General features: G+C 44.0%; 1 protein-coding gene across 2 annotated transcripts in view; it reads left to right on the top strand.

The window, feature by feature from the left end:
* Positions 1–6,199: 6,199 nt before the first annotated feature.
* Positions 6,200–26,157, top strand: part of LOC124167043 (beta-1,4-mannosyl-glycoprotein 4-beta-N-acetylglucosaminyltransferase-like) — a 41,636-nt gene continuing 21,678 nt past the window's right edge. Inside the window, exon 1 of one of the 2 annotated variants that reach the window (XM_046544816.1) lies at positions 6,200–6,362. The gene's annotated coding sequence lies outside the window, so the exon portion shown is untranslated. The remainder of the gene's footprint in view (positions 6,363–26,157) is intronic. The other variant, XM_046544814.1, reaches the window with a different exon arrangement.

The following is a 26,157-nucleotide window of genomic DNA, read 5'->3' as shown; positions in this document are numbered from 1 at the left end:
TTTCGTTTTGTCCGCTGGCAGGCCGTTCCCGTCCCCTCCCCGTTCGCCTCTCCCCCTCCCACGCCCCGACTACAGCAAAATTAATCCTGCGTGTGGTGCTAGGAGCAGGGGCGCAGCTAGGAATTAAGGCTAGGGGGAGTTTCAGGCGCAACTAATACTGGGGTGCTTGGGGTATTGCATACCCGCGAGGGTTAGCGGGAGGTGCGGAGGCCTTCCTCCGGGAAAAAAAATTAAGATAAATGGTTCAAAATGGTAATTTTTACGGCCTTCTGAGGGATATTTTATTGATCCTCACACTATTCTGTAAGTAATATTAATCCAATCAGGTAAAATAGATTTAACTCAAAAATTTCTGTGAGCTGTGGGGGGTTTTATCCTCCAAAATCCCCCCCTCGCTGCGCCACTGGCTACGGGGGCTCTCATCTGTGATAATATAAATCGGCATATGGCAGAAGATACAAAAGAATGCGTAGTGAGACGACTGGTCCCTTTTTTGGCGTCTCGTCGGAATAAACAAATGGACGTTTCCGCCTTTGGAGAAGTAATGAAATATTTTTGCATTGTTCGCGATAGAGATAGATAGAGATAAAAACGGTAGTTATCGCAGCGACACAGGTTTACATGCAATCGTCAGACTATGCAAAATGAGTGGTAGAAGATTTATTCGAGGATATTGCTGAAGAAATCAAATTTTAAATTTGGCGTTGATGAAGAATGATATAGACATATAGTGGTTAGATCGAGTAAGAAATGAGAAAGTGATCAAAATAGCGGTAGAAAAGAGAAGTCTCTTAAAAAACCCTTAGAAGTAGAAGGAACAACTTAATCTGCCATATAATGATTAATGACGGCCTGATAAAGACAATCGTCGCAGGACAAGAGTATGGGAAGAAAGGCAATGGAAGGTCTCGAATAAGTTATATTATGCAGGTGATTAAGTGTGTAACATAGAAGAAAGACGTAAATATAAAAAGGTCATAGGTGGATCTAGGGGGGGAGGGGAGCACGGGGGCACGTGCCCCCCGAGACCCTTAAAAATAGGCAAGATTTTTTTACGATCCCATTATCATTGCGTTCGGTTTTTGTTACGAGATATCCTTATGCCCCCCAGAACAAAATCCTGGATGCGGCCTTGCTTGTAACCCCCCAGAAAGAAATCCTTTATCCGCCCCTAAAAAAGGTTATCCGACAGGCAAGCGGAGTGGAAATATACGTCGAGCCAAACTTATGATCGCTGATGAATATTCACATATAATGTTTTTCACAAAAATGTGCTTGGGAGTTCATTTGAGTAAAATGAGTACTCATGCAGACTAGAATCAAAATCGGAGATTCAATGGGTCAATAGGGTAGTTTCCTTCATCAAAGAAAACGAAAGTCATTGATTGCGATTCGTTACCCACCATTAGTGTATTCATAATATAAAAATTATTTGGTTTCAGAAATCCCAGTTTAGACGAATGGCAATGGTCAATTTTAACCGCATTTGGAAAAGGCCAGATTGGCGCCCATGCGATGCCACATGCGCACATGCGATGTCACTGGGACCTAGTTTCTATACGAGTAGATAGGAGTTTTACATCATCTGAGATTACCAATGCATGCATGAGGCACAGAGCTCAGGGGAACATGCCTTAATAATCACCTATTAAAACTGCCTATGGTCGGAAAGTTTCCTTCGTTTGATAATGTATTAATAATCCTTATTTAAGCCAAGCGCTACCTGCTAGCAGGGTACTCTGCTACCTTCTCGCAGCCTGTATCTCAGCGGCGCACACATCCTCGCCCCAAGGTCACCTCACTTTGCGGCAGCGGGAACCAGAATGACGTCACGCGGTTTTTTTCCCAGCATTCATACTTTGCCGTCGCGTTTTCGCGCGCTTGAAAATTTTCACTTTTCATTTAATAGCAAAAAATAGATATCGTCATTCAAAAATCTAAAAGTGTGAAATTCGTACTTCAGGAGTAATAGTCTTTCGATTTAGACAATAAATAATTTCTAGAAAACCGCCCTATTAAAAACATGAGGGCCATTCTCCCAAAAACGAACATTTTTTACAAGTAAAATATAAAAAAATAATTTCTACTTATATACGAATCAAATTGTGTAATTACAGTTTGTCAACAATACAATCTAATGACGAAAATGGCAGATATAGTTATTATTATTTACACTGTTTTTTAATTTTTACTTTTGTGCTGTCTACGGAAAAGATACATATGTCCACGGACACAGCAGAAAAGGAATATTGCGTTTACTCACGAGAAAAAGTTTGTTTTAATTGTCATTGGACATTCTGTAACTAGTCATAGAGTATCATAATATCCGTTACCAACTGTCATGTCCAATTGTCCATGGACTCTTATAGTTCACGAGCATGATGATTTCCTCTAAATTAAGTTATAGTTGGGACTGACAAAAAGCGAGGACACTGTCCTTGCTAGGTACATTGAACTTGCATCTTATAGCTATATAAGACATCTCAATTGTAATTAGTAAAAGGTTTTACTTTTACTAAGTTTTACTTGTCCACGGACATGGCTAATGATCTTGTTCTTTCAAAAAACTGAACTAAAATTTATCTTCCAGCGTTAAAAATTCACTAAACCATGTAAAAACTCAAACAACCCAAATTAGCTGACAATATCCTTCTCTTCATATTGGTTGTTCAGGGCTGCCACAATCTCCTATAAATAATTCCCCCTTTTTCCTGTGTGTCCACGGACATTGATTTTTTGGGTAGGGCAAATGTTTATTGTATAATAAATATTATTAAATAAAAGCAACCGAAAAAGACTGTTTTGGAATGTTTATATTATTATAACTTGTTTAATGATAGATTTTATAATAAATTACTTATTAAAGGTTGTTAATACAATAAACACCTCTTCGAAAATCTTTACGGCACTGTCCACGGACATGACGAATCATAGTCTGCGGACATTAAATTTGGGGATTATAATTTTTTTCTTTACTAATTTGTCACTAAAATTAGTAAAAAGGTACATATAATAATATGCCAGTTTTGTTTTAATTTAACAGTTTTGGTTTTTTATGGCAGTCCATGGACAATTTTGTACGATTATGGGAGAATTACCCATTACAAGAACCAGATGATAACCAAAGGTCAAGTTACGAGAAAAATGAAAAACAAATAGGCAACGGTTCTTGCCGGCAGAGAGTAGAACGTAAGTTTCAGCAATGTCTACTGAACAAATTTGGAAGTTATTGTTGAAAATAAAAATGCCTGTTAGCGAAGAGGAGGAGTGGCTTCGTTTATTTGTGGAATTTAATTCATGACAAAAATTGGTCATCATTTGGTTCTTGCACTTAGGTCTTCGATTATTCGTTGAATTGACCTGGCTCATTGAGCTGCGATAAGGAGTAAGTATAGCGGTCGCTCAAGGAGACGATATCAGAAAGAAGAGATATTTAATATTCTCCACTAGAGGCTTAACTGGTGGTTAAAGAGGTGACTGCGATATGAAGGTTGCTGATTCGAAGCTTCTGCGGTAAGATCAACGCCATGTAAAGTGTTGTTGAGGAACATGAATAGAGAAAATGAAATAAATCTGAAATTTATCGTAGTACTTCACACTCATGAACTCCATTATTTTTCTTGCAAAGATAATGAAAGGGATTATTTCCATTTACAAACAGGCTACACAGAATTTGAGTGTTCTTCTAAGCAGGGGCGGTCTGGCCGGGTCGGCTGGTCGGCTGGTCGGCAATCGCCGAGGGCCCCCACAACGCTCGATTTTATCGTGGAGCGTATATGAAAGGTATAATAAAAAAGAATCAGATTACTTGAAACAAAGTTTTTTTTCAATTATAAAATTTTACATTTTCATTAGTTGCTTTATTTACAACATACTCAGGGTAAAAAGATAAAAAAGTTAAGGTGTTAGATGATAAATGAGAACCTGGTGCTTTATTGAAAGGGTCATTCGAAAAATTATTTTAAAGGTCTTTTAGATTTTAGTGCAGTTTCAAGGAAAAATTCACTAAATAGATAAAGAATCATGATGAATTATTAAATTTTAGAATTATTTTTTCAATTCGTTTTTTTAAACTTTTATATAGTTTTTAAGAGTCAGAATAGCGTCAAAATCCATTTCCGGGCATATTTATCCCAAAAAGACTAGTTTTACCTAACAGTAATGTTGCAGTTACAGAACTGTTATGCTCCCTGTGAGATTATTGGCTTACTGGGCGACAACTCTAGTAGGTTACCAAAGCAATGGCCGAGGTTGTTTGAATGGGGCATCAGAATAACATGGAACAATAAGGGAAGACAGAAATCGCCCATAAGCATATATGGCGCCATTCGATTATTAGGAAAATGTTTTGGCCCTTTTGAAATTAGATGCAAAACAGCAATATACCCTTGCATTCTATCTAGGGGACTACGTATATGAGGTCCAGGTCCGTCTCGTAGAAGATTGATCCATTTTGCCATTTTTGGACGTATTTAAATCGGTTTCCATAAATGTCCGCACCATGGCAGTGAGTGCAGAGTGGTTAATTTATTTTTAACATTTGCAATAAAAGATTTACGTTGTGGTCTGACGAAAACAATCGCAGGACTTAGTGAACGGAAGGAGGGCAGGGGATGGCCCAGAATGAATTACACTGGACAGTGGCGCAGCGAGGGGGGGTGTCGAGGGATAAACCCCCCCCCCAGAGCTCAGAGAATTTTTTTAAGTTTAATCCATTTTACTTAATTGGATTGATATTACTAATAGAATAGTGTACGGGGAAAGGCGTAAAACTCACTATTTTGAAACAAGTATCTTTAAAATTCCGCAATTTATTAATCTCGCACCTACCGCTTATCCTGGAGGGTATACTGTACCCCCCACACACCCCGGGATTAGTTGCACCTAAACCCCCCCAGCCTTAATTCCTAGCAGCGCCCCTGACACTGGACAGGTTATTAAGGATGCTCAAGAGAAGAACTATGTCACAATGAAATGGTCAGTAAATAAGAGAGCGGATATGCATCAAAACAATCTTAGAATGGTAGACTTATGATGACGACTAGCACTCCTGGTGCCTAATTTGCAGGACCAATGGTGAAACGTGTCCCCGAAAGATCAGAAAACTTTACTGTACGCACAAACACACAAAGGGTTAGCTAAAGAGCGCAGTTATACGTTACGACGGAATGGGTTTCCTTGCGATTAGGCATCCCGCAAGGCCTCCGTACATGTAAACTTCTTCGTTCCATGACGGCGATAACCGAAGGTTTTATGTAGCACGCCTCCAATTAGTAGGAGGAAGTGTGATTGCGTATCGGGTGATAGAGCAGGGAGAGTTATTTACGACGGCAATTTAAGGAGTAAAGAGAGAGACTAAGAAAAGAGATAAGGGAGTAATGCAAGATATCTGTTGAGTCGGGAGAAGTTAAAGGAAAGAGAAGCACTGCCCGCGCGACGACATGTTATTCTCGGATCCAAACGAACTGTCAGAAACCTGGCCGCCAAAAATCGAAGCTTTGGAAACGTAATCGCGTGAGCAAAGTCAAACTTATAGAAAATAGCAACAAATATAAATTTTGATTGAGGATATCACTAGCTTCTCAGCTTCGGGACGTTGCTGTGAAGCTAGTGATATCCGGCTTCACAGCTTCGGCTGCCAACGAGATAAGTATTTTGTACTTTCGAAACCAAATGAGAACTTGAAAAACTAAATATTGAACTAATACTAAGAATTTAAAAATATCCCTTCTTTACTGCTACTAACGGTCGAAACAAAAGGGTCGAAAGAAAGATTTTGTGAAAAGATAAGAAAGTTGCCCAAGATACTATATGAGATAATGTATAGGTATGAGAAAATGCTCATCTCCGACATCCAAAGCTCAAAAATACTTACAAGAGACACCTAATTGTACGAGAACGTTAACAAAATAAATATTGTATACAAACCACCTTGCGAGGGCGTGCGTAATTGATTTCTGCGCGTGCTGTCTTTCTTCTTATCCCCAGAGTGGAGTTCTCGCTCATGGAGAGATAAAAGATGTTTGCGAGTGAAAACAGCCAAGATTAACCGCGCCGTCGTTCGGCCGATAGAAATGTAAGTATTAAACGGTATGTACCTTCGCAGCTGATTACGCACGAGGTGTGGTAAGAGTTTCGACGCGACGAGACATCGCAACGCCCTTCGTAGCTCAAATTTTTTTCGGTTGCGAGGGAGTGGAAGGGGGGAAGTAGGCGTTACGGATTCGAATCATTTTTTTGGACGAACTTCACAGTCGAAAAAAGACCGTGGTTGACACAAGGGCCACACAGGATAGGCCGAGGAGCGACAGCGCAGTGACCCGTTTACACGACGCATCAGCTGATCAGAATTACTACGTTACGTAAGTTACACATTTTATTTTTATATTATCCAAATAAGTTCAGAGGACATTGTTGAAATCTAATGTTCTACTCTCTGAGAGCAAAAGCCATTAACTTCACGGACGAAAAAACAAGAGGTTAGGGAGAAAAGATTGCATGGAACACAACCTCGTGCTACGTTAGAGTGCGCGTTTATTACAACGATATCTTGTCAAGAGAACAACAAAGTAACAATTTACCGACAAAAAAGAACGGCAATATAAGAATAATATTACAAATGAGCAGATGCTATACTGCCCAACGACGCGGAGCCTGATGAAATTGGCGCGAAAATTAGCGTTGGGTTTGGTCCATTCTTAATTTGGAGGTAAAATTAGTGTGAAATTTTAAGCCTGAATCACACGATCATTTTTTTTTCGTCGCGAAAGTGATCACTATCGCGATCACTGCGCAAAATGATCTTCGACGGCAATTGCTTTTCGCGATCGCGGTGAGGATTCCCATCGCTATTTTTCATCACTCGTCCGGTCGCTTTTTCCATCGCTAAAACCGTCACTAAAACCCCATATCAGCCAATCGGAACGCATTCCCCAATGGAGCGATTGCAGCGCAACGTTTGACAATTGTGGGAACGACATAAATAAACAAACACGCTATTTAATTTCGTGATGTGGGTCCTATGATAACGAGCTGTGATATTGACAATGTTGCGAAAAGCGACGGCGGGAGTGACCGTGTGATTCAGAAAAATGATCACTAGAGCGATTGCTTTTCGCGACGGGAAAAGTGATCTCGATAGTGATCACTTTCGCGACGAAAAAAAATGATCGTGTGATTCAGGCTTTAGGAACGTGCTGAGACGAAGTCATTTTTGTTCATGCGGTTTGCAAACATGTTTTTTTTTAGTTCTAACCGTGAATCGTGAAAAAAAGACCTCGAAATGAGAGAATTACGTGGATATATTACGGAATAGAGAAATAGACTCCGGATAAAACATCGATGCGGCGGAGAAACAGCTCAACTCGATTGCAATACCTAGTGTGCGTCAGTTTGCTGTTTTAGTTCCGCAGAAGATTGATAGGAGGCGTCGAGTATGCGTTAATTTACTCTTTACAAACGTCCCAAAGGTATGTTAAGTATTCACTTACTTAAAATATTGCTATGTTTTTCCAAGAACCGTATTTCCAAGGCCCATATTCTAGGAAATAATCGCGGACTAACCAATAGCGTAAATGCACGCAGCCACACGAAAGAGCATTCGAAGAGCGACAAATCCAGCAGAGTAAATAACTGCTGGCCTTGGACCGGAAGTCTAAACCAGAGTTCCGGAATCAATTTCGCCAGAATTCCGCCTTTCAGCCTGAGGACCACGAATATTGCAACAGAGGATAATCCAGTCCGCCGCTAAACTTTTTATCATACACCGAGCATTTAAATCGGGTTACTAAAGCAATCGCAACTGACGGGAAGAACGATCCGATTTTCGAAAGGGAGTAAGCTAAATTTACGGCTGTTAACCGTAATTTCATTTCGCAATGGCATTTAAACGTGACTCTAACGCGCTTACAACATGGCCGGATGCGCATCTTGCGATTACACCTTGAAGCGTCATCCGTCCTTTCTGCTCTCTCAGCAGTACTGATAAAAATAACTGAACGCAGACTTATAATGTGCATGATGTCAGCTACTTGAAATGTACCAGATATGTCGCCGAGGAAACGAAAGCTAAATCTGAGGAATACGAATATTGAATAGGAATTCATTTAAGAAGAAATAGCACAATACATCTACATCCACAGACTACCCTTCGAGCCACTTCTATGGTGTTCAGTAAGTGGGTAACCAATCATAGGCAAGTAGCCGGATTCCTACGCGCACACCATGTTAATATCTAGTAATATCGCAAATGAATTTACTTGCGAGCATTTGAAAATGAACTGAAGGTAAACTGTTCATTTATATCGGCTCGGATTTTATAGAAAAACTCAAAGACGACTACCTGGCTTTCGAACGCAAATTATGGTAACCTTATCATGGTTGATTACTTAATGATGGCGGAGGTTTTCATCAGCAAGGAAAGTGCAAACGTCGAGGAATTGAAGGGAGCGAAGAAGGCGAGATAAGAAAAGTTTGGTGTATTTCAAACCTGACGCGTGAACGGCATCGAATTTCACGTTGGAGTTCATTTCAAATATCCTTGCGACTGAGGGGCAGGCCCTAGTTTTTCATTTGGGGGGGGGGGGGGGGTGAGAGGGAAGAGAGCAGGTAACTCCCTAACCAAAAAAACTAACCTAACCTAAAAAATCAACCTAAATGCGATAGGCGGAGCCTAGCCTCCGGGAAATTTAGTCGCTTTTAGACCTCCGTGGTGTACGTTTCGTGGGCAAGTTAGCTGTGCCAAGTGAGAAGTGGTTTTTTTATAGAGTCCTTGTTTCCATGCACAAAACAAAGTCTCTTGAGAGAACATGGCAACGTCCAGCTCTATCTCTCCCCATCCATAGTATCGAAGGCCTAAACTCTTGTCCCGACGCCGCACGAAACATTCCGAGCTCTCACGACTGGGCCAGTCGCAAATATATTTGACAAGGATAATAAATGCCATGAGAAAAAAATATCCTCAACCGAGGATCGAACGACGGACCTTGGACTGTCCGATCCAGAGGAATGTTTTCTCAAGGCAATTACTTAATATCAATTTCACTGCTGTTCATGGGGCAGGTTTGAAATAGACCACATTTACCTCCAATCGCGGCGTAAGCGCTTGAATGGGGTTTACCTTTCGGCAGTGGCTTCTTTGAAGTGGCCCATATTACCATTCTTGATAGACCGTAAGCGGCAAGGGCCTGGGTAAAATTGCCATGGAAATTAAAGAACCTGGACAGTGTAGTGGCATGCGAACAGTGGCGGATACAGATGGGGGGCGCAGGGGGCGCGCGCCCCCCCTTTGCGGGGCCACCCGTATTGTCAAACATAGCAGAACCATAATTTTAACTTTTTTATATCATAAGATAATAATAATAATAATAAAATGCCTTTATTCGGGCGAGGTTGAGACTGGAAAGTCCCCTCTTCCACCTAACCCCTCGATAACGTCAATGCAAGCATATTATAAAATATTAGACAAACGTTTACAGTACCAAGAATATACAATATACTCTGTTTGTGAAATGTCAAAAAATATAAACAACTATATGTGAAATTTTTGTGTAAAAAAGATTTAAGTTGGTGGGAAAAAACATGAGGATGAGGGTGTAATATCCTTCAGCAAAAAAACCCACTGCAGGAAAACGCCCACACAAGAAGGGGGGCGTGAAAAACCTGCGAAAACCTACTGAGTGAAAGCTAATGTCATGTTACATGCAAAATACAACATAGTTCATGAGATACATAGGATACACAAATATTACACAAGCAATTAAGATATAAAATATAACATGTATATATATACAAGTGTAGCGGAGCGCTGTCCGCTACTCAGGACATGGACTCTTGGGGGAAACCCAGGAGGTGGGGGCGTGAAGCCCTCGACGGGAGAAGGGCTTTTGGGGCCCGTTGTAAAAGAGAGAGAATAAAGGAGTTGTGGTTTGAACCTCGAAGTGAGCGAACGTTATTTTGAATATCCTTCTCCAGCGAGCCGGCGCTACATTGGCGCAGTCGGTAGGATTGTGTTCTCGATCCTGAGATTTTGCGTGCGGTTCGGCGGCGGCAGCCATGGCGGGTATGGTGATGCCGGAGAAGTTTAGTGGTGCGGAGGAGTGGGAAGACTGGGTCTTCCAATTTGAGACAGTGGCGGAAATAAATAAATGGCCTGAGGAGCAGAAGACGCTCTACCTGAGACTCTGCCTCACAGGAAACGCTCTCTCGGCGTTTCGTGATCTGCCGGAGGAAAACAGAGGGAGCTATGAAAAGGCGCGGGAGGCGTTGGGGCGGCGCTTCAACCCAAGGGAAGCGAGCGAGAAGGAGAAGGCGCGATTCGTCCAAAGGGCGCGCAACCCCGGAGAAGACATCGCCGCCTTTGCCACGGACCTCGGGCGCCTTGCTCGGCGCGCATACCCTTCCTGGCCCGAGGATGCGAGAAAGGCCGTAGTGCGCGACCGCTTCCTCGATGGGCTCGACGGGAACATTCGGGTGTGGGTGAAGCAGGCGAGACCTGCTAGCCTCGAGGAAGCAATCGGCGTTGCAATCGAGATGGAGGCAATCCATTTCGCCGAGTCATCCACCAGGGGAGTGAATGCGTTGGCGCCGGCGACGCTCGTCAGGTCACAGGATATCGGTGTGGGGAGTCGAGGGTGTGGTCGCGAGGACAGAGTGGAGGCCGCGTTGACTCAGAACTCAGAGACAATGAGAGAGGTGTTGCAATTTCTACGAGGGATGGTTATGTCGAGTGGTGAGGACCACGACCCCGCTCCCGCTCCGGAGAGGCGGCGCCCTAATTCCAGTGTGAGGCGCAGAGATCGGCCGCGCTGTTGGATGTGCGGCGAGGAGGGCCATCTGAGGGCCGAATGCCCACGGCTCTCCTTCTCGGGAAACGATGGGAGGCCGAGGAGACGGTAACCTTCTCGGCCGCAGACGGAAAAGGAAACCGAGACACTACTTCACCGCTCGAGGGCGTCGGAGGACGCGGAGTAAAGGAAATTTGGACAATTTTGTCCGAGTCAGTGCCCCTGGTGCGCGGATCCGTTTCGGGGATCCCCGTCGAGATACTAATAGACACGGGAGCGGCAGTGTCACTGATATCGGAAGAAATATGGAGCCGCACCGAAAATTCGGGGAAAATCATAACAGACAATGTGACACTAATAACGGCGAATGGGGAGCCATTACGGGTGCTTGGGAAGGGTGAAGTGATACTTCAGATCGGAGGGGAAGAGTTCTCTCATGATGTGCTCATCGCCCCGCGCCTATCGAAGGGATGCCTCCTGGGTGCCGATTTTCTGCGAGCACATCAGTGTGACGTGGCTTTTTCCCGGAATTGCATTCTTCTCCGCGGAAAAGCGGTGCCTTTTCTCTCAAGTGAGGGAAAGTGCGAGTGGGGCTGCGCAGTGACGTTGAAGGAGAACGTTGTTCTTCCTCCTCACCACGAAGTGGTAGTGGAGTGTTTGGTGAGCTCGGACCCGGGGTTCAAAGAAAAAGTGGGGATAATCGAGCCAAACCCAAAACTTTTAGAGCGTTATGGCGTTTTCGGTGCGCGGATTTTGCATAACGTGAAGGATACGGTGAATATGCTTTTCCTGAATCCCTTGGGAGAGACAGTGACTCTATACAAAGACACGAAAGTGGGCGTATTGCACGAGTGTTGTGGAGAACAAGTGGAAACATGTCAAAAGCCCGTTTTTAGTCTGGAGAACGCGCATCTCCCCCCAGCATCTTCCCTCTTTGACTTAAACTGTGCCGATATTAGTGAAGCGGAAATAGAGGAACTCAAAACAGTGTTGAATGAGTTTTCAGATGTGTGCTCTCGAGGACCCTACGACTTAGGGCGTACAAACATTCTTAAGCACACAATAGAGACTAGGGATGTGTCCCCGATTCGGCAACCTCCCAGGAGATTGCCAATCCACAGACGCGGAGAAGTGCGACGAATCGTAGAGGAAATGATGAGGGACGATATAATCGAAGAATCATCATCTCCTTGGAGTTCACCGATCGTTCTTGTGACAAAGAAAGACGGATCGACGCGATTTTGCGTTGATTATAGGCGTCTGAATTCCGTGACTCACAAAGATGCTTATCCCCTCCCCCGCATGGACGACATTCTCGATTCGCTCGCCGGCGCAACAGCTTTCTCCACAATAGATATGGCGTCAGGATACTGGCAGTGCGAGGTCGCGGAAGCTGATCGAGAGAAGACAGCCTTTACCACTGGTGACGGTTTATATCAGTTTAAAGTGCTGCCTTTCGGATTGTGCAACGGACCCAGTACATTCCAAAGACTAATGGACCTAGTGCTCGCGGGTGCACAGTGGAGGTCTTGTTTGGTGTACTTGGATGACGTCATAATTTTTGGAAGGGATTTTAGGGAGCACGTAGAAAGGCTAACAGATGTGTTGATACGCCTAAGGAAGGCGGGACTGAAAATTAAGCCTGAGAAGTGCCAAATCATGAAACCATCTGTGAAATTTTTAGGCCATATAGTCTCCAAAAATGGTGTCGCGACGGATCCTAATAAAATTGCCGCGATCACACAATGGCGATCTCCAGCATCCCTTGAGGAGCTTAGGGCGTTCCTAGGAACTGTGTCTTACTACAGGCGGTTTATTAGAGACTTTTCACAGATAGCCTGCCCCCTTCACAGGTTGACCGAAAAGCATGCCTTATTTAAATGGAGTGCAGAATGTGAAGACGCCTTTCAGACTCTTAAGCGAAAGCTAACGTGTTCACCGATTTTGGCCTTCCCGCGGATGGACTGCGAATTTACGCTCGACTGTGACGCTAGCGGGATGGGTATCGGGGCCGTACTCAGCCAGAGACAGGAAGGCGAGGAAAGGGTTGTGGCCTATTATAGTCGGACGCTCTCACGTGCCGAAAAACAATATTGTGTGACGAGGCGTGAACTTTTGGCGGTAGTAAATTCTACCCGCCATTTTCGCCAATATTTATTAGGCAAACGGTTTGTGGTGCGCACCGATCATAATTCCCTACAGTGGTTGAGATCGTTTCGAGAACCGGAAGGACAAGTTGCTCGCTGGCTTGAGCAATTGTCGGAGTATGACTTTTTAGTGGTGCATCGGCCGGGAAACAAACATGGAAATGCCGACGGTTTATCCCGGTCTGTTTGTAAACAGTGCGCTCGGGGAGAGGGGGAGCTGATTTCAGCGGAAATCGACGCCGTCTTAGAGGCCCCCAGTGAAAGCGTGAGAGACAGACAAAGCAAAGACCCCGTGCTGAGAAGGGTAATGGAAGCACTCGAAGCAGGAATTCGGCCGTCCGAGGGAGAGAGAAGGGGTGACTGCCCGAGGGCGAAGGCTTTGTGGACACAATGGGATAGACTAGTGTTTAAGGATGGGGCTCTCTTTCGAAGGTGGGAAGAAGAAGGAAGGGACGCCTTCCGTCTCCAGATAATTGTGCCTGCTGAGGCTAGGGACGAAATTCTTCGGGCTTTGCACGATTCGCCCGTCGGAGGCCATTTAGGGTATGAGAAAACTCTAGGTAAAGTGAGAGAGCGCTACTATTGGCCCGGATACACAAAAGACGTGGAAATTTGGTGCCGCACGTGTGAAGATTGTTCGCGTCGGAAATCCCCGCCTCACCAGCAACGAGCACCACTGGGTCATTGCCCGACGGGAGGACCGATGGAAAGGATTTCCATGGACATTTTAGGACCACTTCCTCAAACAAAGTTGGGAAATAAATATATATTGGTGGTCGCTGATGAGTTCACCAAGTGGACCGAAGCGTATGCCATGCATAACCAAGAGGCGGAAACAGTGGCGCATCATGTTAAGGGCTTCGTGTGCAGGTGGGGAGTGCCACGGGAAATCCATACTGATCAAGGACGCCAATTCGAATCCCGCCTCTTCCAAGAGATGTGTAAAGTGATTGGGGCGGTAAAAACAAGAACATCACCCTACCACCCACAGTCGGACGGCCAAGTCGAGCGGTTCAATAGAACATTATTAGCTATGTTGAGCCAGTGGACGGATATGGAATCCGAATGGGATGAGCATTTGGATTCCGTCATGCTAGCCTATCGGTCGGCCAAACACAGCAGCACAGGATTTACACCTTATTTTCTTATGTTTGGCAGAGAAGTGCGCCTTCCCATTGAGTTAGAGTGGGGGATCCCTGACGTGCAGAGGGGGGTGGCGAAAGAAGGCGACTTTGTGAGACGCTTGCGAGAGAGCCTCGAGAAAGCCCATGATCTCGCACGGCAGAGGCTTGGGTCGGCCCACCTCCGGCAAAAAGAACAATACGACCGCCGTTGTCACGGTGCACCCTTTGAGGAAGGGGAAAGGGTATGGCTCCACGATCCCGCTACGGCAAGAGGGAAGTGTCGCAAATTCCATCGCCCCTGGACGGGTCCTTTCCAAATCATACGGAAATTGTCCGAGGTCACGTACCGAGTGAAGAAGGTGGATAATCCTCGCCGCCGCCTAGTGGTACACTTCAACCGACTCAAAAGGTGGGAGGAAAGACCGGGAGGAGACACGGAAAAGGAATGTGAGAATACGGACGGAGTTGAAGAGACAAAAGATGGGCCAAGAGAGGCCGAGACAGCGAGGGAAAAACCGGTCGTCCGCGGAGGGGGTGGATGGAAGTTTTTCTCCATTCCACCAACACAGGAGGGCCAAGCGACTCCGGCAGCGAGAGAGGAGCCACCAGCTGAAGCGGTTATTGAGCCGACCATGCGATATCCCAGACGGGTGACAAGGGAGCCAGAAAGGTTTCAAGCCGGGCTCTGAGGAAGGAGTAATTCCGGGGGGGTGGTCTCTTTTCTTTTCGTTTCAGAGGTAAGGAGATAAAGGCGCCAACTTTCCGAGATCCGAGGACAGCGAAGGTTCCAGCTATGCTGACCGTCGCGAGGGCGCGACGCCTTTGAAAGGAGGGGGCAGTGTAGCGGAGCGCTGTCCGCTACTCAGGACATGGACTCTTGGGGGAAACCCAGGAGGTGGGGGCGTGAAGCCCTCGACGGGAGAAGGGCTTTTGGGGCCCGTTGTAAAAGAGAGAGAATAAAGGAGTTGTGGTTTGAACCTCGAAGTGAGCGAACGTTATTTTGAATATCCTTCTCCAGCGAGCCGGCGCTACACAAGCATTCAGTGATGCATATCACTTTGTCGCAGGCGCTGCTCAGTGTCATGTATACCTACTTGTTGTGAGGTGAAAAGTGCTTTGTGTAGCCTCCTCTTAAAAGATGCCAATGATGATGAGTTCCTAATTGAAAGGTTAAGATTATTCCATTCCCTACATGCAGTAACGGTAAATGATTTGTTGTAGATGACAGTTATGGCATTGTCTTGAATATCTGATGTCTATAAGATGGCATTGTCTTGAATGTGTGTTAAATCACTTTAGCTAAAACTTCTGAAGCTCTGCATGTGACTTGATTATTTTTTATTGCAATAAAAGTAAAGGTAACTCAAGATGTCTTTTGCGCCCCCCCATTGAATTTTCTCTGTATCCGCCACTGCATGCGAAATGCAAGACAATGGTCCGTAGTTCGATTCCCGGAGTAGGGGATTTTCTGCTCGTGGCAACGAACGAGGAGAGAAGTTTCTTAACTTGTTGCACTGAATTAGACCAAAGTGTTGATTTAACGGAGGAACAGCCGGATCAGTGTGAGATTATTATTTTTCCACGAAATTCATATATCATATCGATATTATACATGTTAAAAAATAGTTCTATCGGAATTATTTCTTAGCATTTTCTTTGAGAGGAGATCTTTTTCTTAAGTATAGTATAGTATAGTATAGTATTCTACCGATTAAGGTAGGTTTCCATGGAGTACGCAAGAAGTGATCTGGGAGCCTCCCTTTCCTTCCAGCACTGCCTTCTTTAACTCACAGTAAGGCCTACTCTCTTTCAATCTATCTAAAAATCCTATTCTTCTTCTTCCCCTCCCTCGTTTCCCTAACATTCTACCCTCTAGCACCATTTTCAACATCCCCTCACCACTAAGCACTAACTCCATCCATACCTTCTGTCTCCTCCGTATCTCATCTAAAAGCTGCCTCTCCTCGCCAACCATATCCAGCACTTCGTCGTTCCTTTTCCTCTCCGTCCATTTCACCCTCTCCATTCTTCTCCATACATCTCGAATGCCTCCAATCTTCTCTCGTCTTCTTTCCTTAGTGTCCACGTTTCCGCACCGTAGAGAGCTACACTCCAGATCAAACTCTTCACTAACCTTTTCTTTAAACTCTTACATAACGATCCTCTTAGAAGCTCCTTCCGGTTCATGAACGCCTCCTTCGCTAATGCAATTCTCTTCCTAATGTCCTTACTACTGTATCCGTTTTCCTCTAACGTACTGCCTAAATAGTTGAATTGCTCAACCTGCTCAAGTTTTTCACCACCCATCTTTATCTTAAGTCTCACATTCCTCGCTCGTGATGCTTTACAAAACCGCATTACCTTAGTTTTCTTGTGATTAATCCTCATCCCATATTCCTCGCAACGCTCGTATAACGCATCCACTAGAGCCTGAAGCCCCCTTGCTGACTGGCTAATCAGCGCCTGATCATCCGCGAATCTCACTGATTTGAACATCATTCCTCCCACTTTTATTCCAGCTTCTAACTCATCCCATGCTTCCCTTACCATCTCTTCAGCGTACACGTTAAAGAGCAGCGGCGATAGAGGACAGCCTTGCCTCACACCTCGGCCAATGCTTGCCCACCCGGATTCTCCGTCCGCTACCCTCACTTGCGCAGTCTGGGCCATATACAGATTACGAATCAGTCGTCTATCCCTCCAATCTACACCTATTCTCTTCAGAATATCCATTAACTTTACCCAGTTCACTCTATCAAACGCTTTTTCAAAATCCACGAAACACGCATATACGTCCTGGTCGTATTCTAGGTTCCTCTCCACGAGGGACCTCATTATTGCTATTGCATCACGAGTTGACTTCCCCTTTCTGAAACCAAATTGATCTTCGCCCAAATACTCGTTTGCCCTCGCCTCCATTCGTCTGTTCAATATCCTCAGCACCACTTTCGCCGCATGCGATATTAAGCTGATAGTCCTATAATCTCTGCATTCCACAGATTTCTTCTTTTTCGGAAGCGGAATTAAAACCGTCTTCACGAAATCTTCCGGCCAGCATCCCTCCTCATAGATCCTGCGCACTAGTTCGAAAAACCTATTCTTACCTTCCTTCCCTAGATTCTTCAGAAGCTCACACGGGATATTGTCCACGCCTACTGCTTTCCTAGCCTTCATATCACGAAGTGCTCTCTCTATTTCCGAATCTAATATCCCCGGCCCAAGATTATCCTCCTCCACTGCACTTTCCTCCTCTAGAGTCAATCTCTCTGGTCTGTTCATTCCGTCATACAGGTCCTCCACGTATTCCTTCCATCTACTCTGTACCTCTTCTCGCTCGGTTAGCATCCTCCCATCTTTAGCCTTAATTTTAGACATGGCTTGTCCTCTTTTGCCGCCCGATAGCGACTTAACTTTGGCGTACAACGCGCCTATTTCTCCATCCTTCTGGAACTTTTCCATTTCCTCACACTGTCTTTTCCACCAAGCCTCCCTTGCCCTCTTAGTTTCACGTCGTAATCGATTATTCAGTTCCCTATACATTCTTTTTCCCTGTTCCGTGTCCACGTTCTTCCACTTCCTCCTCTCCTCCATTTCATTTACCATTGCCTCCGTTATCCACGGCTTCCTTATCCTTCTACTGTCAACGTAACCAATTGACTTCTCCGCCGCTTTGACTATTCCCGTTTTAATATTATCCCATCTTTCCTCAACAGTCTTAGTACTTTCAATCTCCCGTATACTAATGTCCACTAGTTCCTGATATTCTCTCCTCATACTCCCCTTCAGGGCTTCTACGTTCCATTTCTTCGCCTTCCTAACTTTCATAAGTCTTTTGAATCTTACATTGCATTTCATGAGTACTAGATTGTGGTCCGAATCCGCATCCGCTGCGGGAAGCTGCGCGAGTTTTTCACACTATTCCTAAACCTCTGTCTTACCATAATGTAGTCTATTTGATATCTCCCCACATCCCCTGGACTTTTCCACGTGTACCTTCGCCCTTTATGATGATTGAACCACGTGTTTGTGATGAATAATTTGTTTCTCCTACAAAACTCTGCTGCTTTCTCTCCCCTGTCGTTTCGCATTCCTAGACCAAAATCTCCTATTTCGTGCCCATCCCTCCCTTCCCCCACTGAGGCATTCCAGTCCCCCATCACTACCAGATTTTTCTTACCCGGTGTGTCTCTAATTATTTCCTCGAGCTGTTCATACACCTCATCTACTTCTTCTTCCCTATGATTGCTAGTGGGCATGTAAACTTGGACCACCACCAGGTTGGTGGGCCGCGCCTCAATTTCTACCACCAGAATCCTATCGCTTACCTGGTCTATACCTACCACAAGCTTACCCATCTTCCCGTTTAATACTAAAGCTACCCCTCGCTGGCTCTCTTCCCCTCCACTATATATAACCCTATACCCATCACTCCAATAGTCCCCGCCATCCCTCCACCTCACCTCGCATAATCCTAATATATCTATCCTCCCTTTATCCATTTCCCTTTTGATATTTTCTAACTTTCCCGCCCTCATCATAGTCCTCACATTCCACGTCCCCACATTTATAGCCGACTTCTTCTTCTCCATCTTCTTGGTCTTCTTTTCTTCCTTCTCCATTGCTGCTGCAGCTGATGATGATGATGATAAGTCTCTGCAAGGATTTCGCATGTTGGCGACCCCGAGGACCTTGCCGACCTCGCTGCCGTGCCCGACACCCGCCCTTTGCGGACGGGTCCCGGGCGATGAGATTCCGAGGCTCATTTGGTTGTACTCCATGTGTTCAGGGAAGAGATAGTTGGTAGGGTTTCCCACTTCCATTCCAACAGTGTTTTTTACGTGACACCATCACGTGGACTACCTTTCGTCTGGCTCCTACCCTTCGACCTATCTGGCATGGGTGGCCCTACCGGGAATAATTTAGAATTAATCCCGCCAGTGCAGCTCTAGGGGTCATAGGAACGCGCAAGCCTTTCCACCGCGACAAGGTTGTAGCCCAAGGGAAAGGTTCTTAAGTATATGCATTATTAACGTTAGTCAAAATCGTAAGCGAAAGAACAATGCATTTACAGAAGTAGTTAAAAAATTCCTAAAAATCTACTGAGAATAAGCATACAAATTAATTATTAGAAATAAAAATTTACAAGCGCATGCAAATTTAACTTCATATGGGACGGACGGCTTTATCGTAGGCCGGTATTGACGCTGCTGATATCAAGTAGGGGCAATTTTTTATTGTATTTCTTTAAACCTGCCTTATGGGTTAACTAACGTGTAACGTCCGTGGAGTAGCTAATCCGATCAGGCCCTCTGTCGTCGAAGTGCTCCGCACGGATAAGTTATCGTAATTTTTTTCAATTAACCGAGATTTAAAGTTCTAAACCGTTGGCATAATTAAGATTCATTCATAAAAATAGCCTAATAACTCCATGTTATTCACGATAAAAAAGAGGGCAAGAAAACTGCGAACACCGAAAATATTCGGCTACTTACTTCAATATCAATGCCGTAATAGAGGCGAGCGCGTTCATTAAATTGTTGATTGCATGGGCCGTTGCTCGGTCAGCATCTCCTCTGTACAGCGGTTGCGTAAATTATGCAACGTAGGAGGGCGTTGGAGTTGTCGTGTTGACAGGCGTCGCGAAATACAAATCGTAGACGAAGCAACCAGACCGTATGGCGTTTGCTTTATATCCGCTGAATTTTGAGCGAGTCACACAATAGAACCGTCATACAAAGCAAGGGCGTACCCAAGATCATAACTAGTGGGGGGGGGGGGGGTGCAAGCCATGGTCTAGGGGGGGCAAGCCATGGTTTAGAGGGGGGCAAGCCAAGTTGAGACATTTTAGCATGGGAAAGGTGAATGAAACCAAGATTTTAAGAAAATTATAACAGCGCTTCATTAGTTTATGAGATTATTTCCTTGAAAAAATAGTTTTTAGTCACCTATTTTATACTAATACATATCATTTCTCGTGGGTTTAAAGAAAATTTGTTGAATGCTTTCGTTTCAATTCAGTACTGATTTTGCTTAAAGACTTTTGCGATTTTTGATTCTAGGGGGAGGGGTAGCTGCCCCCCCTGCCCCTCGCTGGGTACGCCCATGATACAAGGTTATATATTAGAAGAACACAGACTTCTCCGGTGAATATTATTGATAAAATTCCATCGGGTTCGGCTCAGTGGCGGATACAGATGGGGGCGCAGGGGGCGCGCGCCCCCCCCTTGCGGGTCCGGCTGTATTGCCGAGCATTGCAAAACCACAATTGTAACTTTTTATATCATAAGATGGCATTGTCTTTTACATGTTTATAATCACTTTAAATAAAATTTTCATAGACTTTGCCTGTGACTTGATCATCTCTTGTTAACGTAAAAGTAAAGACAACTCAAGATATGTTGCGCCCCCCCCTTGAGTTTTTTCTGTATCCGCCACTGGTTCGGCTCCGGGTAGGACTGTTTAAGGCCAACCTTTCGATGAGAAACTCCCCAATCGTCACCAGGACTACGTCGGTGCTCACAGGAGAATCAGGACCCAAGGGGGGGTCCTCTGAGGGTTACAACGCACCGGGGCCGGGACCCTGTTATTCAACTGATACGACCGCGCACCCGGGGAGAGGAGTGGAATGGGAAGGAAAAAGGATGAAGGCGACCTACAGTGGCCCCTAATCGAAAAAAGCTGGCCAAAATTAATAACGTCGTAATTTTACCTAAATTAGAAACAAAAATGGAAGTTGTATGCCGATTTTGATCGCCTAAATCTAATTTTGGCATTATTTTTACGCTATCTCTTCATTTTTTGAGCTGTTATTATTTAAACAACTTTTAGAAAATCTCGATATAGATGTCATTGCGATTGGCGATAACTTGCTGTTAATGGAGAACTTAAAACAGTATAATTTTAAAGTAAAAGATATATAAATTGTAGTTACCAGCCATGATAGAACTTACGACATGAAATTGTCGAGATTCGAACCCGCGTCCATCAGCGTAGCCGGCGAGATACCGAAATCGGAAAAACTATTCACACTTATACATTTTTGGCTTCCATGTATTTGAAAAGTCACATTAGATTCAATAAACTGACTGATATTAAGAAAATTGAGGATAAAAATGTTTAAATTTCAATGAAATCACTTTTACGTATCCCAAAAAAACGAATTTTAAAAGAATCGTCGTCCGATGTCACCCCACCTGACTCTTTGTCGCTCTGCGAATCACTTAAAATTAGCAGATTTATCCATGGGTAAAGTGATTTTTGGGCCCAACTCATAGTGTACTTCTCCATGCCGACGACCTAGAGAAAATAACGTCAGTTAAATATGCAATGAGAATGAAAACTGAACGTCGGAATGTGATAATGAAAAAAGTGGCCACCAAATCCCATGAGTGCACTGTGAGTGGGTGGACAATGAGTGTCAGTCTAGCGGAGCCAGCGCGACCCAAAAAAAGCACAAAAAATAGTCAGGATGTAAAGATGACAGGGTCGGAAATAAAAGCGAAACACAAAGAGTTCAGTGGAGCAAATACTGTGACTCGCGCCTTCAAAACAAAGTAATTACAGTCCCCTCTCGAAAGTTCTTGTCATTGCGACGTGGACAATTTTCGGAGGTATTTTGATGGCGAAAAAAATTGCTTCATCGCTTATGAGTTTCACTGATTCCATTAGCTAGCATTCCGTTGACATTCAAGGACGTTACACCATTAAATTTCCCACATTAAAACGAGATCCAAGAATAGTATAGCATTAGAGGAGACGATGAATATTAATCGAGGATAGGGTGGTTTCCTATTATTTTTTTATTGCCTAAATCGAAAGATTATTACTCCTGGAGTGCGCATTTCACGCTCTTAAGGCCGTTTTACACGGGGCACGGAATTGCGCAGGTTATTAATTTCTAAAATGGCGCGGAATTGCGCGAATGCATGAACGAAATTAGAACAGGGGCTATTTTGACGTCTCACATCCACGCATTCTCGCATGCGTTCTAGCAATTCACCGCTTTACACGACGCAATTTTGATTGCGCCTTCGCACGTACGTCAGATTGCGCAATTCCGTGTACCGTGTAAAACGGCCTTTAGATTTTCGAATGACGGTATCTATTTTTCGCGATTAAACGAAAAGTGAACATTTTCAAGCGCGCGAAAACGCGACGGCTAAGTAGGAATGATGGGAAAAGTGCGTGTTACGTATTTCTGGTTCCAGCTGTCGGCGTGTGAGGTGACCTTGGGGCGAGGCTTGAGCGCTGATACGACGTAGGCTGCTAGCAGGTAGCGCTTGGCTTAAATAAGGATTGTTAATACCTTATCAAACGAAGTAAACTTTCCGACCTTAGCCAGTTTTAATAGGTGATTATTAAGACATGTTTCCCTGAGCTCTGTGCCTCATGCATGCATTAGTAATCTCAGACAATTTAAAACTCCCATCTACTCGTATAGAAACTAGGTCCCTGTGACGTCACGTGGAGAGGAATCGCATGGGCGCCAATCTGGCCTTTTTCAAATGAGGTTAAAATTGACCTTTGCCATTCGTCTAAACTGGGATTTCTAAAACCAAATAATTTGTAAATTATGAATACACTAATGGTAGGTAGGCAAATCAATGCATTTCGTTTTCTTTGATGAAGGAAACTACCCTATTGTGGCGTCATAAATCATGGAAAACAGTATGCGCCTAAGTATCCTGTGATGCATTCGCAACACGGAGGTTGTGAATATCTGGGGGCGCTGTTTCCGAGTTTTTGGAGTGGTCAAAGTTCCGCCATCTTAGTTTGACAATTTTTGGACTCACAAATCCGACTGATATTTTGAGGTGGCTAAGATGTGTTCTAAAAATGAACTAAATTTAGTGAAAAATGCTACCATTATCATTAGCTTTTCACCGGTGATTGCCATAGGATTTTTCTCGTCATTCTCGATACTTCTATTAATTTATAAAATCAGTTTCTGTTAGCCACTTTCCTGGTGGGGATATCCTTGAAAATATACGTCATTACTATATTCAGTGGCGCAGCGAGGGGGGGGGGGATTGGGGGATTAAACCCCCCCCCCCAGAGCTCAGAGAAATTTTTAAGTTTAATACATTTTACTTAATTGGATTGATATTACTAATAGAATAGTCTAAGGATTTATGAAATATCCTTCAGAAAGCCGTAAAAACTCACAATTTTGAACCATTTATCTTAAAATTCTGCAATTTATTAATCTCGCACCTATCGCTAATCCTGGTGGTCATTCCATACCTCCACACACCCCGGTATTAGTTGCACCTAAACCCCCCCCCCCAAGATTAATTCCTAGCTGCGCCCCTGACCGTATTTGTTCATTTCCGTTGGCTATAGTAAAATTCAAAACTCCTTATAAGTGCAGGTAAATGACTAGTTTACTCTCGTAAAATTTTATTTTCAACTGAGCTGGCTGTAGAACGTAACCGTGGTGATTGATGATAATTTTTCCCTGGCGAAAGATACTTGAGTCATAACTTCGCGAAGCCTACCAATGTAGTAAGAAAAAAGGTTTACATTGTGTGTTTCATAGTTTATTTTAAAGTATTAACGAGTTGTGACCAAAATTTTCACCAAATAGTAAACATGGAACCTTATGGGATTGTCAATGTTTTGGTCAAGGTGGGCGTAGCTAGTCCTACCCAAGCACCCCCATTCCGGCCACACTTCGCTCCACACTGGGAACCGGTGGTGCCCCCTCCAGATTACAACCTCCTTAACACGTTGCGTACCGGGGTATTTAAATTCCTAGGAATTCTGGGTGGAGGAGTTGAGATTGGAAACATGTGCCTATTGGGGCGTAATGCCTTTGGTTTAAACATGGTTAAAAAGCTAATGTTTAGAATAAAACTTAATCCAATCAAACATTATGGTGCATCAATTCATTATGAAAAACGAACAACTGAAAACGTACTAACGAATACGTATTGTACGCTTTAAAATTGTTTAGGTTGACGCGCCTAAATGACGAGAATCTTCGTCATCCATCCGGAACGTTCGGGAAAAAAATGACGAGAATTCTCGCCATCCATACGCAACGTGTTAATTCGCAACAACTGTGCACATCTTCAGCTTTCGTGTTCAAAAAAGATTTTTGAGATTTTGAGCCAGTTTTTTTTTTCGAGTTCATCTTAGTTTTCGGCCGTTGGAGCACTGAAATGCGTGAAAATGCGTCAGATGCGTGTAATTGACCGCGACCTGTCTAGCGCAAACGGAGTAGGGCAGGACACGCAAAAAAGAGAATGACTAGACGATAACGATGGAAATAAAAGCGAAACACGCAGAATGGAATAGCTAATACTCGCGCCTAACAAAATAGCCGCAGTCCTCCTAACGAAAGCTCGTGGCATTGCGCCGGAGACGATTTTCAAAGACTGGAAGCGCAAATTATATTCTATTTAATCTTAAATTCACGAAGACTTAAGCGCTACTTGAGTTCAAATGGTGACGGATAATTTAGTTCCAAATTACGAAGAACCCAAGACTAAAAAAAGGCAGCCAATAAGCTACGAAATGAAGAGGATTTGTTACTAAAACTCAATTAAAAAATTACAATTACAAATTATTTATACCGAATCATTAGTTTCTCCCTTGAACTAAAACCTATGGAATGCTGATCGTAATGCACATATCTCAGGAACAGTTGAAGCCAGGTGGAAGCCGTCCGGGACCTCCAAACGCGGCCAACTCCCATCTATTTGAAATAGGAAAATGGACAAAATTCGATTGAGGGAAAAGTATATTTTGCGGTGAAATGACAGTTGTATTCGTTCCAATTAATTTATTTTCCAAGTCGCAACTTCATCCGAAATGTATGAGCAGAACATTTTCAAATTTGCTCGATCACATCATTATCTGACGTGCCGAAGGCGCGTTAAAGCTGTCCCTGTAAACCATATTCACCCAACCAGCCAGTTCACATTACAATAAATATTGTGCATTTTTTGTGATGTGCGTGTAGTGTAGTGTTTGTGTGAACAGAAACTTATAGACGAATAGGCGGCCGAGCAGGCATATGGTGGCTGGACGGTCCGGGATGGACGGTCGGAAGGATTGTCGGCAGTGGGGATGTACCACCAGGTCACATTGCGAGACTTATCCTTTATTATTTTCAAAAACATCACAACAACTTCCATGCCCTAATATATTAGACCCTGCCCTTTTCAAGGGAATACACTACTGATTGGTTATCGGAGTACACTATCACGTTTGAGTATTTGGAAAGCACTGCGATGGCGTGGACAGCGGCCATCAATGCCGCCCATGCTTCATAGATGGACAACTGCTGGGGCAGTGCCCATATCTCTGTTATGTCCCTATTGAATTTCTTTTGATTACTCGCTATTTCTATTGCCTCCCTTATCAGCCAAGGGAAATATTTATTTTCCCTGGCCATGATTTTTGATTCTTTGAAAAATATGACGTGCCCAGGTTCCGACCATGCATGCTCTGCAACCGCAGAAAGACGAAAATTTTTCTTTTTCGGTTGCCTAGAGATGTTCATTTGTTCTGCATTTGAGGGATCTAGATGTTTGCCCGATGTATGATAGACCACAGTAACACGCTACTTTCGTCTTTCTGCGGTTGCAGGGCATGCACGGTCGGAACCTGGGCACGTCATACTTTTCAAAGAATCGAAAATCATCGCCAGGGAAAAGAAATATTTCCCTAGGCTGATAAGGGAGGCGATAGAAATAGCGAGTCATCAAAATAACTTCAATAGGGAGGACGGCTATCCTTTATCCTCATCTTTCAAACGGCTTTTCCAACAATGGAATTCAAATCAACGGTCGCCTGACTAGCTATATATATGGACCCGAAGAAGGGAGCTGGAACGCGCCCGAAACTGTCGTCCACAAAATAAGAATCAACGCGGAATGAATCCGAAAAACTATCACCAATCAACTCACCGCGGAAGTCTCCGTAATAACGTAATAATAAAAGTGTTATTTTCGGTTTCTCGTCTTCGAAAACCTAAGAATTAACATCTTGGTCAATGAAATTCAGGCTTTTTTCTACCTCGATTTTTTTAACATTGAAACCCCAAAAGGCAAATTCATATTTTTGGTTTGCACCCACATTGTGAGGTCAAAAGGT

Source organism: Ischnura elegans, chromosome 10 (genome assembly GCF_921293095.1).
Source record: "Ischnura elegans chromosome 10, ioIscEleg1.1, whole genome shotgun sequence".
Classification (NCBI taxonomy): domain Eukaryota; kingdom Metazoa; phylum Arthropoda; class Insecta; order Odonata; family Coenagrionidae; genus Ischnura; species Ischnura elegans.
The sequence above is the reverse complement of the archived record's forward strand: the minus strand, read 5'-3'. Positions and strand labels throughout refer to the sequence as shown.